Consider the following 12,172-nt stretch of genomic DNA (forward strand, 5'->3'; position numbering starts at 1 on the left):
TCTGTCCATTTCACCATCTCAATTCTTCTCCACAGCCATATTTCAAAAGCCTCCAGTCGACGTCTATCCTCCTGCTTCAATGACCACGTTTCCGCGCCGTACATAGATAGCTACGCTCCATACCAAAGAGTCTTTTCTTAATATCTTTACTCAACGTCCCTGTCATCAACTCCCTCCTCCTTGTGAAAGCCTCGTTGCGTAGCGCAATTCTTCTCCTTACGTCCCTACTACTTTGACCTGTTGGTTCAAAACACTACCGATATCCGTAAACTGTTCTCCCTACTCTAGTTTTTGCCCTCCTATTTTAATGTTTAGCATAGCCTTTTTCTTCCTAGGGAATCGCATAACCTTTGCTTTAATAATATTGATTCTCATGCCATACCTTTCGCACTGAATTTCCAATTCACTCAGCAATGCTTGCAGCCCCTTGGCTGACTAACAAACTAAAGCTTGGTCATCAGCAAACCTAACTGATTTTACGATTTCCCACCCACCTTCTTTCCTACCTCCAGTTCTTCCCATGCCTCTTTAATCTTTTACTCTGCATACAGGTTGAAAATCAACGGTGATAATGGGCAACCCTGCCTCACACCCCTTCCTAACACTGCCCAACCGGACCCCCCGTTCCCCACTCGTACCTGAGCAGTCTGAGACATGTACAGGTTGCGGATTAGCCTCCTTTCCATCCAATCTATTCCTATTTTCTGCAATATACTCATTAGTTTTTCCCAATTCACTCTATCAAACGCTTTTTCGAAATCTACAAAACAGGCAAATACCTCCTGGTTGTGTTCTATATTCTTCTCGATTAATAAACTCATTACTGTCTGCAATGGCATCACGCGTACCTCTGCCCTTCCTAAACCCAAACTGGTTATCCCCTAAGTAATCATTTGCCCTACTCTCTATCCTTTTGTTTATTATCCTGAGAAACACTTTAGTTGCGTGGATATCAAACTTATCGTCCTGTAGTCCTCACATGATGTAGCCTTCACCTTTTTCGGAAGAGGAACTAAAACTGATCTCACAAATCCTTCCAGCCAGATTCCTTCCTCTTAAATACTACGGATCAGCCCATATAGCCTCTTTCTCCCACATTTTCCTGAACATTTTAATAGTTCAGCGGGAATGTTATCCACCCCCACGGCCTTATTTAGTTTCATCTCCCTTAATGCCCTTTTTATCTAATTGTCTAGTATGCCTGAACCTAAGCTGTCTTCCTCTACGTCATTTTCTTTTTCAATGTTTAACTTTTTTGGTCTGAGTTCTTTACTATACAGTTCTTCCATATATTCCTTCCATCTCTCTTGGATCTTTCCTGTGTCAACTAATACCTTACCCGTCTTATTTCTAACTGTTAGCATAGCTCTTCCTTTCTTACTTCCCGATAACGATTTAACTTTGCTCTACAGCGCACCGATTTCACCCTTCCTCTGCAGACTTTCCATATCCTCGCACTGCGTCTTCCACCATGCTTATTTTGCTTTATTTGTTGCCCGCCTCAATTTATTGTTTAATTCTTTGTTCTTCATTTTGCCTAACTCTGTATTTACATTCTTCCATTTTCTCCGCTCATCCATCGTTGTAATCATCTCATCCGTGATCCATGGTTTCCTAATCCTTTTAGCGTTAACGGTTCCAATAGTGTCTTTTGCGGCTTTGGACAACCCTTTCTTGATACTTTCCCATTTTTCTTCGATAGTACTTAGCTCTGTACCATGCTCCATGATTTCCTCTACCGCCTGTAGGTACTCCTTCCTTTTCAAAGCATTTGATGCTTCTACATTCCATTTTTGTACTCGCCGCCCATGTCTTATCTTTTTGAAACGGACGCTACATTTCATAACCACTAAATTGTGGTCAGAGTCCACATCCGCTCCCGGAAGCTGTGCGATTTTATCACTATGTTCCTAAACCTGTGTTTAACCAGAATACAATCTAGCTGATAACTTTCTGTGTCACCTGGCATTTTCCATGTATACCTGCGTCTTTTGTGGTGTCTGAACGAAGTGTTGGTAATGACTAGCCCCTGTCTCCTGCAGAACTCAACTGCTTTCTCCCCGCGGTCATTCCTCGTGCCTAAACCGTAGTCCCCGACCTCGTCACCATCTCTTCCTTCGCCTACCGTCGCATTCCAATCTCCCATCACTATCAAATATTTCCCTGCAGGAACACACGCGATCATGTCCTCTAACTGATCGTATTTCCTTTCGACCTCTTCTTCCTTATGGTTGCTCGGTGGTATGTATACCTGAATTATAACCAAGTTCGTCGGTTCTGCTTTTATCTCTTCTAGTAATAATCTATCCGTTACCTGCTCTATGTTGATTAAATTCTTCCTACCTCTTAATTTAATACTATGGCGATCCCTAGTTGGCCCTCGTCCCAGCCGCTGCAGATTATTCTATTCTGATCACTCAAGTAATCCCGGCTATCCTTCCATCTCACCTCGTATATACCTGAAATATCTATATTTACCCTTTCCATCTTTTGCTTAACATTTTCCAATTTCCCTGTCCTCATAATTGCCCTAAACTTCCACGTTCCTATTCTAACTAATCTACTTCTCTCTGATCTACCTCTACCTCTCCTGCATCTTCTGTCTTACTGTTGCTGGTTTTTCCCCTCAAGGGTTTGTTGGGATGACGACCGCGGAAGCCTTGCCTCCCCCGCTGCCGGGCACGACCCACGGCCGATTGGGCCGAGCCCCGTAATTGCCAAGACTCAAAATCTCTGCATTGTCCATCATATTTATCTTGGGAATGATAATTGAGGTGGTTTCCCGTTGCCTTCATCAATAGTGTTTTCAACGTGACACCATAACTTACTTGCCGCCCCACTGGGGTCAGACGCCATTGCAGCCGCCTCACTGAGAAACAGACGCTGCGTGGACTACCTTACGTCTGGCTCCTAACCTTCGACCTATCTTGCATGGGTGACCCTACCAGGAGCAATTATTATTACTCCCGCCAGCACAGCTCTAGGGGTCATCGGAAGAGGAACAGGATATAAACTACGAAATAGAGGGTTCAGTACTGACTACGGCCGATCAAGATAAATATTTGGGGGTTGTTCTAACACCGCGCGTTCATGGGGAGCACATATCAGGACAATATGCGGATCAGCTTTAAAGAAGTTTTGCTTCATAAAGCGTGCGGCGGGGAAATGTAATGAAAAAGTTAAAGAGAGGTGTTATTTTGCTCTAGTTAGACCTCATTTGGAATATGCCGCAAGTATTTGGGATCCTTGGGAAAACGTTTGGCGAAAAGAATTAGATAAAGTCAGAGAAAATCCGCTAGATTCGTTAAAAACTGTTATGATAAGAATACAAGTGTGACAGGTCCCTTAGTGGATTTAGCCTGGGAACCACTTGATGTGAGGAGGGAAAAAGCGAGGATTAGACTTTTAGAAAGGTTCAGAACAAACGAGTTAAACTATGACACCGAAGGGATTATAATGGCCCCACACTGTACTATAGGTAGATCAGACCACAAAGATAAACTAAGGGAGATAGATTCCAGGACAGATAGGTACAAATACTCATTCTTTCCCCGAAAAATCAGAAATCATTATGGTAAGAAACCGAAATAACTTTAGAAATATTAAAAACATTGAATTTACAAGTCGGAGCAAAGTTAAACATTGCAAAGATGTTAGGTATACTTTCAGGTGCATGTGTATGTTAGTTGGTAGTTTGAGTGTTTGCATGTGTGTGGGGAGTAAGTGTTCTTGCATGAATGTATGCCATTTTTTTTGTGGATGTATGAATTTGTGGTTCTAGCATCCGGTTTTTTTTCTTTTCCAAATTTCGGGTGGCGTCCTTACACCCTCCGCCACACGCCCTTGCGACGGCTTGCGGGGTATTAAGTAGATCTAGATTAAGATGGGATCTACAAGTTGACCGTAGGCCCAAATACAGGTTAAATTTGCCGCGTAAATTTGAGGCAGGTCCCTTGTCCGAGGATGTTATAGTCATATTACAGGCCCCGACTTATTATGGTGGATCGGATCACCAACGTAAAATCAGGGAGATTTGTTGTAGAATGGATAGGTTTAATGTGTCGTTTTCCTCGGACTGTTGTGGATCAAAAGACATATGACAACATTCGAGTAGGAGATAATTAAATTGGTAGTGTGTGTATATTTTTCGATATCCTGCATGTTTTTATTAATTTGTAATGGACCCATCTTTTTAATAGTTTTAAAGTTTGATTTGTAAATACGTATTCTTTTATTGAATATTTTTGCATGTATGTACTTTCTCTTGTGTGATTAAAATTTTTCGAGTGAAGAGTCAAACTAGTATTTGTGCAGAGGTAACATGATTGCCATTGGGCATGTGTGGCTGGTGAGCTGACACCCCCCGCCACGCGCCCTTGCGGAGGCTTGCGGGGCGTTGCGCAGAAGTGGAAGTTCCCTCTATTCAATCGCCATTATCCTCATCAACATCCCCATCCACCCAATTTTCTGCCGTTTTTGATTTCTCCAACAAACTTCTTCTCCTCTCTCATCATCTTTTTAATGTTCGTCCACAGTGTTCCTCTCTGTCCAACAGTCTCCTCCATACTCACATTTCATAAGTCTCTGATCGAAGTTTCTTCATCAGAGACCAAATGAATTCCTCTCAAAGTATTAAATGCGGAAAGCCGAATGTTTGCTTATAATCAAATTACGGTTAAAAAAATAGGTGTTTTAAGCGTTCCATTTGACAGTTTCAGCGAAAATAACTCCGGAGAGGTCCCTGGCGTAGCATTAACATCGCCATTTAATCAACAGAGCTTGAGAGTCAAAATACACCTGGGAATGCAAATCCTGTGGCAGTGATAAATTGCTAACGAATCCCACTGCATGAAACGCCCTCAGCCGTTGGTCCAGGGCAAAACCATTCACACGGGTGGGTACATACTTGCGCCTCAATGCTTTGAGTTAAAATGAGTGTTTCTTTGTTACATTAATTGGTCCCTGGGCCGTTGTCGTCGGCCAACACGCCCATTAAAACATGACTCGACTGAGATTCGACGTATTTGGAACCCGTCCTCGGCTGACTATTCCGAATTGGACGTTTTATTTGCTTCGTCATTTGACCGCGAAAACGTTGCGCCCAATTGACAACGACCACTTAGGCAGACGGGAATGAAACATAATAATTGGACTGTCGGCTGACCCCTGACACGAAAGCCATCGAAAAGCATTCATGTGGGACTGTAGAAAAAGTGCAGCCTTTGAAAGGCGGGCGTATGAAAACTGAAGGCGCTCCAGTTTGTTTCTTCTCTTTGTCGCTGCCAAACGAAATATTAAACTTTGATAATTATGTTCTTCACATCAGATGATATGAAATACAGTATGAGCTGCTTTCACCATTGACCGCAGTTGCTACGAAATCCTGTGAAACTTATTGAGTGCATAAAATATATTTTAAAATCCACCATTTGCGAAGAGTTTAGCTGAGGTTTTATTGTGAACCCCTATCCTATGATAGAAAAAATAGGCATCGACTGAATGCAGTTGACTCTGGAAAAATACAAAAGTAGATTTCAAAAATTTACTAATTTATTTCATTTTTAAATTGCACGTAAAAGTTTAAATATATTATGGGTAAATTTTCGATTTCCCGTCTATCTTGGAGGTATCTTAAATTAAAATGTTCTCAGGACAGACAGCCTGATTTCCATGACTTGTTTCAAGAACTTATCTATTGTATTATTTGCGATTAGACTTCTGTCGACATGTAAGAAGTTTCTGCAATACGTTTAAAATTCCTCTTGTCCCTTTTCCTCTTACCATCGTGGCAACGTCGTTCGTCACTGTCTTGCTTTTTGCTGTAAAAAATAATCCCGTCGATTCCATACCCCGTTGATCCTTGAATAGCCTAGGGTGGGTAGCAATGCGAGGTAAAAGGACGACGGCGCAAATACACGTGCTTGAGTATCCACGTGACACTCCGATTCTATTAAGAAATTTGATCGTCCGTCAATTTCTACATATTAATGATTGTTTTTTTTTCTTTTAAAGGAAATACGAGTACATTTAAGGCATTGATTATCATTTCGTTACAAATTTTCGTCGAATTAACTTGAGGAGTAAAGTTAAATTAATTTTTCAGTAAACTTTACGCAACAAATATAAATTTCGTTTATTTTAACTTTACTGATTTTTAACTTCCCCCACACACACAAGGTAGGTATAACAATCGTATGATAATATATACCATTATGGTATTATTTAAATTATTAATTTGGGATAAAAAATATCACGTGTATCGTATGTAAATATTGGAGACATGGTGGCAATCCGAAAGTGTGCGTGTGACTGAAAACTCGCAAAATCTCGTTCCATGAGTAATGGATTACGAGTTCAGGGGAAGGAAGATGAATCATTGTTTTTTGCGTCCATTAAGAGGAACATCTGTGGAAAATTATAAGGGTTCCGTGAAAGCTTTTCTTCTCCCCCTCGTTACGCATTTGGCACGACGTCGACGCCGGGAAGGCAATTAGCGAAGGCACACGGCGAAACCACTCTTGTTTCACATCATACTACGCAAACAACGAATCGAAAATCGCGCTAAAATGCTGGGGGTTTAAATGAATTTCAGTGGGTATTCGACCGTTAATTACAATGAAGTTTTTCTGCATACACGTAAGTTGATTTCTCTGAGTGCGGTCATTAAGCCAGGGAATAGAGTCAAGAGTGGTTTTCAATAGGTGCACTAAGGAATTCGTATCCGAATAATGCCTGTGTATCACACAAACACATTCAGTATACCGGATTTCGGTTTAATATGGAGGGCATAGAGTTCGGCAATTACTATGCCCCGGGCGTGCGCTAATTGACCAATAGGAATACTTCCATTCGTATTCCCCCCCCCCTGGGAAAATGCGGCGCTCGCCATATCATAACTCTTGGATTCCCGTTGGAATTTCTAGAGAGGCACGCACTGAGCGAACGTGCGCTTGGGGCCGTATTACTCTCTTCAAAAATTCGATCGATAGAAGAAGTTCTACGCCTCTTATAACACTATTGCACTACCTTTTTTCGCATTAAATTTGCGGAATATTAAAATAGTTTTGCAAGGAAACTCCAAAGTAAACATCCATGGTAAAAACATAATTCCGCAATGCATCGTATACTCACACGACCTGATCGTAGCAATATTTTTAGAGGAAAGTTTTGAAATTTGAATTCGAAAATATAACTTTCATAATAGATTTATTAAAGATCTTTGCAGAGCAGTTATAATCCTTAAGAGCTTTCCAAAAGGAAAATTTGAGAAGCAATAATATATATATAATCCAAGTCTGTACATGAAAGAATAAAATTTATGGACATAGTATAAAACACGCCAACTATTGCCTGATGCAAATTGGTATCTATATTTACGAGTGGTTTGTATTTTAGCTAATACACGTAAATTTTTAAATGCTTATTATTTTCAAGCATGAAAAAATATTTTTGCAAATATTTGTTCGGAGGGGTCCTTAAAGATGGGTACATGGAATGAGCGGGACGAGGTGGTCCAGTGCAGGGTAGAACGGTTGGAGTACTAATCGGAGGGCCCGAGTTTGATTCAGGGTGACGCCTCTGGGCACATTTAGCTTTACTCAAGCCGTGCGGTTTTTGAGCGTCAGTTCTTCCTGGGAAACCATAGGTGGCCCAGGGAAAGGGAATCGCTCTCTTTGTTACCCTGATGTGAAAATTATGTACTCCAGGGTTGAGTACAAGGTGAGATCTACCTTCACTCATTCAAACGAGCCATCGATTTGATAGCTGTGGTTTTTATAGTTGGCAAACTATCACTCCCTGCCACGCTCCATTGTGGGGGTTTGCGGCTCTTTGATTGATGCATATTTAAAATTCCCTTGTAGGTCCCCGGAGGGACTTATCCCATTCCTGTAATGAACAGGCAATATCCTCCATGGAATTTTAATGTAAAAATGTTTTGTTTTTGAAATTTTTACGTAGTTTTTTCACTCTCCTACTTCCTCCGAATTTATTTACATAAGATGAAAATAAAAACTGGCTCAATATGCATATAATCTCTGCAATGGGGGAATTATTATGCCCCCATTTCGGATTGTCACTTTGAACCACGAGACTGCATTAAGAGAGGCACAGTTTACGTAGATGTTACCAAGCGATCATTGGGAAGACGAATTAGGCAGAAGGGTAATATCTGGGGATACCGAGTGATATAGCACTTAGGTTAGATAATGGTTAGATATATATTTTTGATTAATTTTTCGGGGCATTGAGGCGAATTCATATCATTATTTAGAACTGTGAAGTAAAAGTAGACCGAAATGCGCTCTACTAGATTATGTAGATGAAGTGTTAGTTGAATAGGCTTTCGCATGAATATCACATTTGCCTCCGTTGGTGTAGATTTACATGAATGTTTTGTTTTGCGAGTGGTTTTATTCTCTTTTACAGGTGGTGACCTTACACCCCCCGCCACACGCCCTTGCGGTGGCTTGCGGGGTATTTAGTGGATGTAGATTTATTAGGAAAGATTCATCTATCCTTGCTCTTATTCCCTTTGGCATAAATATTTAGGAATCTATATAACTACATAGCTTATGATTATTCGCTAAAGCCCTGCTCTGGTAAAAACAATGTTCCATACCCAAAGAATAGTCACGTTAAAATCACCACATCGGTCTGAGGGTCCACCATGACAGTTGCCATCCAAGAGACGGGCTGAGTCTTGTCCTCCCTCGGAGTCTCGAGCCTTGGCCTGGGACTCGGAGGCCCTTTCAAGGAACCCCCCCCGCACTGGTTCCCCGCGTCGGAAGCCATGTTCCGGGGGAGAAATTTACGCCGGCCGCTCGTTTCCGGGTGAAGGGGGATTAGAGGCCTTCCGCCCTCGCGAACAAATGACGCTCTCGGCGCGTGCGCCAATCTGCCACGGTGCAAAAAGAAAGGCATGCGGCGGGATGAAATGGCGAGAGAAATGGATGTTGTTGGCCTGTTGTTCTGTGAAAGGCGAGTGAGGGGAGGGGGTGGGGGGTTGGCAGCGGAAGGAAGCCGAGAGGGAAAGGACGACGTAAGGGTTGAAGGTCCAGACGAGCAAATCTCGTAACATTTCTCGTTTAAGCCGCGAGGGGTTTGTGTTTGCCGGCCGTGACAGCGCTCGTTCTCGTCTAAAAAGGTTTCCTCGGGACTCTCCCAGCGAGAATATTTCTTTCTCCCTCGTTCATTTATTTTATTTCTTGTGCTACCATTTCAACCAGCTTCTCGAAGACGTAGTTCTTTGCGTGGAGCTCACGCAGGAGCGGAGAAACAAGAGGGCGAAGTGTTTCCCGTAAATATATTACTATTATTTTAATAAAATAAGTTCCTGGAACGAGTGTCGAAGGTTTCCCAAGGTTCCCGAGTCCAAAGGTTCCCGAGTGTTTGAGGGCCCCAATATTTAAGGCGTGCCCATGTGATAGAGTAGAATTTCCCATTATTACTTTTCCATTTTGCATGACTTGTCTATTTGCGGTCGAGGCCTGCCGTATAAATGGTGTTTGATCATTTTTTTAAAACTTTTTTCGCATGAAAAATAATAATTTTATTGGGTGAATTAACAACCCTTGTTTTGAATTAAGTCCTTCCTCCAGCATTCATACACATTTGCTCGTGATTTGATAGTTTTTTACTGAATATTTTTCACTTTTTTGTTCCCCTCCCGTATCACTCACCCCTTCCCACTTTGTTCCCACGGCATTTGGAGAACTTTTTACTACATTCTTAGGTGCATGTGTATGTTAGTTGATAGTTTATTTATTAACATATGCTCATGTAAGTGAAAAAGGTTTTTGAATGAATATGTACGCCACTGTGGGTGTAGGTTTGCATGAATATATTGGATTTGCGTGTGATTCTATTAACTTTTACGGGTGGTGACCTTTCACCCTCCGCCATATTCCCCAGTGGCAGCTTGCGGGGTGTTACGCAGATTTAGTACTTGCACCCTCTGCCAGACACCTTTCTGGTGGATCACGGGGTGTTTACGAGTACATAGACGTCGAAAAGCGATGATGGTCAGTAGCGTGTGAGGAAAAGGTAAAAACTTTTGAAGTGGTATTAATGAGGCCCCGAAGGGAGGCTACTTCATCGCGGAGAAAGGTGCCAGAACAACTTTCTCAGCCTTATCGGGGAATAGAGAGGGCCCAAGCGCCTTTCTTGCCCTACCCGAGTATTCCGAATGCTCTTCGCTTGCGGCAGGCTAGAGATCTCAGTTAGCATCAAGGGTCAACTGCGCTCCGTCCTCTTCTAATGGAATAACCGGTCGTCAGCTGCTAAATCAGAAGTAGGGTTCCGATGGTCTACAATTAGTCGCATAGGGTTACATTTTGCAGCGTTTCCGGTTTTTATGGACTAATCAGGCTCTTACCACGAGATATTTCGCAAAAATTACTTGTACTTGGAGTTTTGGCCAATAAGAAGCCAAGTTGCTGAGACCTTCTCCGCATTTTAATAACAGCATTTCCAATTGTGTAAGACATTTGATTGAGACTTAATAATTAAACAATTAGGTTAATCTTAAGCTTGATTAGTGTTTAATATTCAATCTCCAATATTAAAGTGTGCCTCACCGATTTTTAGTTTTCTATTGATACACAAATTCTAAATATGGCCTAAATGTATTGTCTGGGTATATTAGTAGCAAGATAAATAATTGTTGCCACCACATGTTGTCTCCGGTTTTCCTCTTCCTTTGTATCGAGATAGGTGTTCCTTTTGAAAGCGCCCCGGCGACCCCTGCAGCGGCTTGCGGGGTATTAAGATATAGATGTTATTTACTCTTGGTACTCTGATGAATATGGATGGAACAGTATTGTCTTCAGTGAGTTATATAATTTTTATTAATCTTCAAACATTTTTATGGTAGTAAATATTGATGTTAGGTTATCTACTTGTTAAGATGGGTTTTGGATGGAGACAACTGACCAATGAGTATTTTGTTTCTTTTAACAAAAGACAACCCACCATCCCACTCTACAATAAGTCCCTCCTCATCTCTGCGTACTTCCTTCCTCCCTTCATCTCATCCCCTACAGCGGCTTGCGGAGTAATATGTAGATGTAGAGAACTGCAAATGAATGTTGACGCCATGTGCTTTTTCTCCCAGCGATCTCGCTGGCATCATGGAGACAAGGAAACGGGCGCATGCAAATGGGTGTTGCTCCTACGTACGCGTCATGCCATTCGAATGAGAGAAGCGGTGGCGCAGCCGAATAAAAATCCCAGACTAAGTACTGATAAACCCCAAAACTTAAGTGGTATTATCGAACGACTCCATTCTAGGCATTAAAGGGATCTTGCATGTCTAATGTTGGGTCGTGGCAGTCCAGGGGGTAGAGCGTTGGACTATTAACCGGAGGATTCGATTCCCGGGTAAGCCTCTCTGGGCACTTGAAGCTCCACCCAAGCTATGTGATTTTTCGGGTACCAGATCTTCCTGGGAAACCAAAACCGGCACAGGGAAAGGAACTGGCCCCCCTACCCAGATAATGAGTGAATTTCACACGCCGTATAGGGCTTAGTACTGGGTGAAATCTATCCGACCTTCGGGTTGATTACTGTGTATTATGGTTTACGTAATGATGCAATTATATATATGCGAGGCTATGCAAAACTGGGGTCGTAAGTGTGAACATTAGATGCGTAAATTACAATGAAACTTACGCCACACCCGGAATAATACATTTCCTGCCAAATAATGGCGAAGCTTGACTTGATGACTTCCTTTCGAGATGCATAATCGATTCGGTGAATTGCATGCATAAAAATGTAGTTCGTGTCGAAAATGGTGAAATATAAAAAAAACAAAAATAAATAAAACTTGAAATATAAGGAAATACTAATCTGGAAGGCCCAGTACTCCTAATTTTTAAAATAAATGTCTGCAGGAAATAATCACACTTGCTGAGACGACGACACATGTATACATGTGGATGGTAATCGGCCGCTTCCCTTGCACCACTCCTTTTCGGACTGGTCACCCTCGGCCCGCGCGCAGATTAACTTCCATAGTACATATTAGGGAGTGATGCACTGCCACCAGAGCTGTCGTATCTCAGCTCATCAGACAAAGGCTTAAAATCCATTACAGGTTATCTAATTACGTCGATATACGATTTGTATTTTACAAATGATATTTGAGGGGAGAGAAAGGAGCTGAAGTCGG

The sequence above is a fragment of the Hetaerina americana genome, unplaced genomic scaffold (assembly GCF_022747635.1).
Source record: "Hetaerina americana unplaced genomic scaffold, ioHetAmer1.1.p SCAF_7, whole genome shotgun sequence".
Classification (NCBI taxonomy): domain Eukaryota; kingdom Metazoa; phylum Arthropoda; class Insecta; order Odonata; family Calopterygidae; genus Hetaerina; species Hetaerina americana.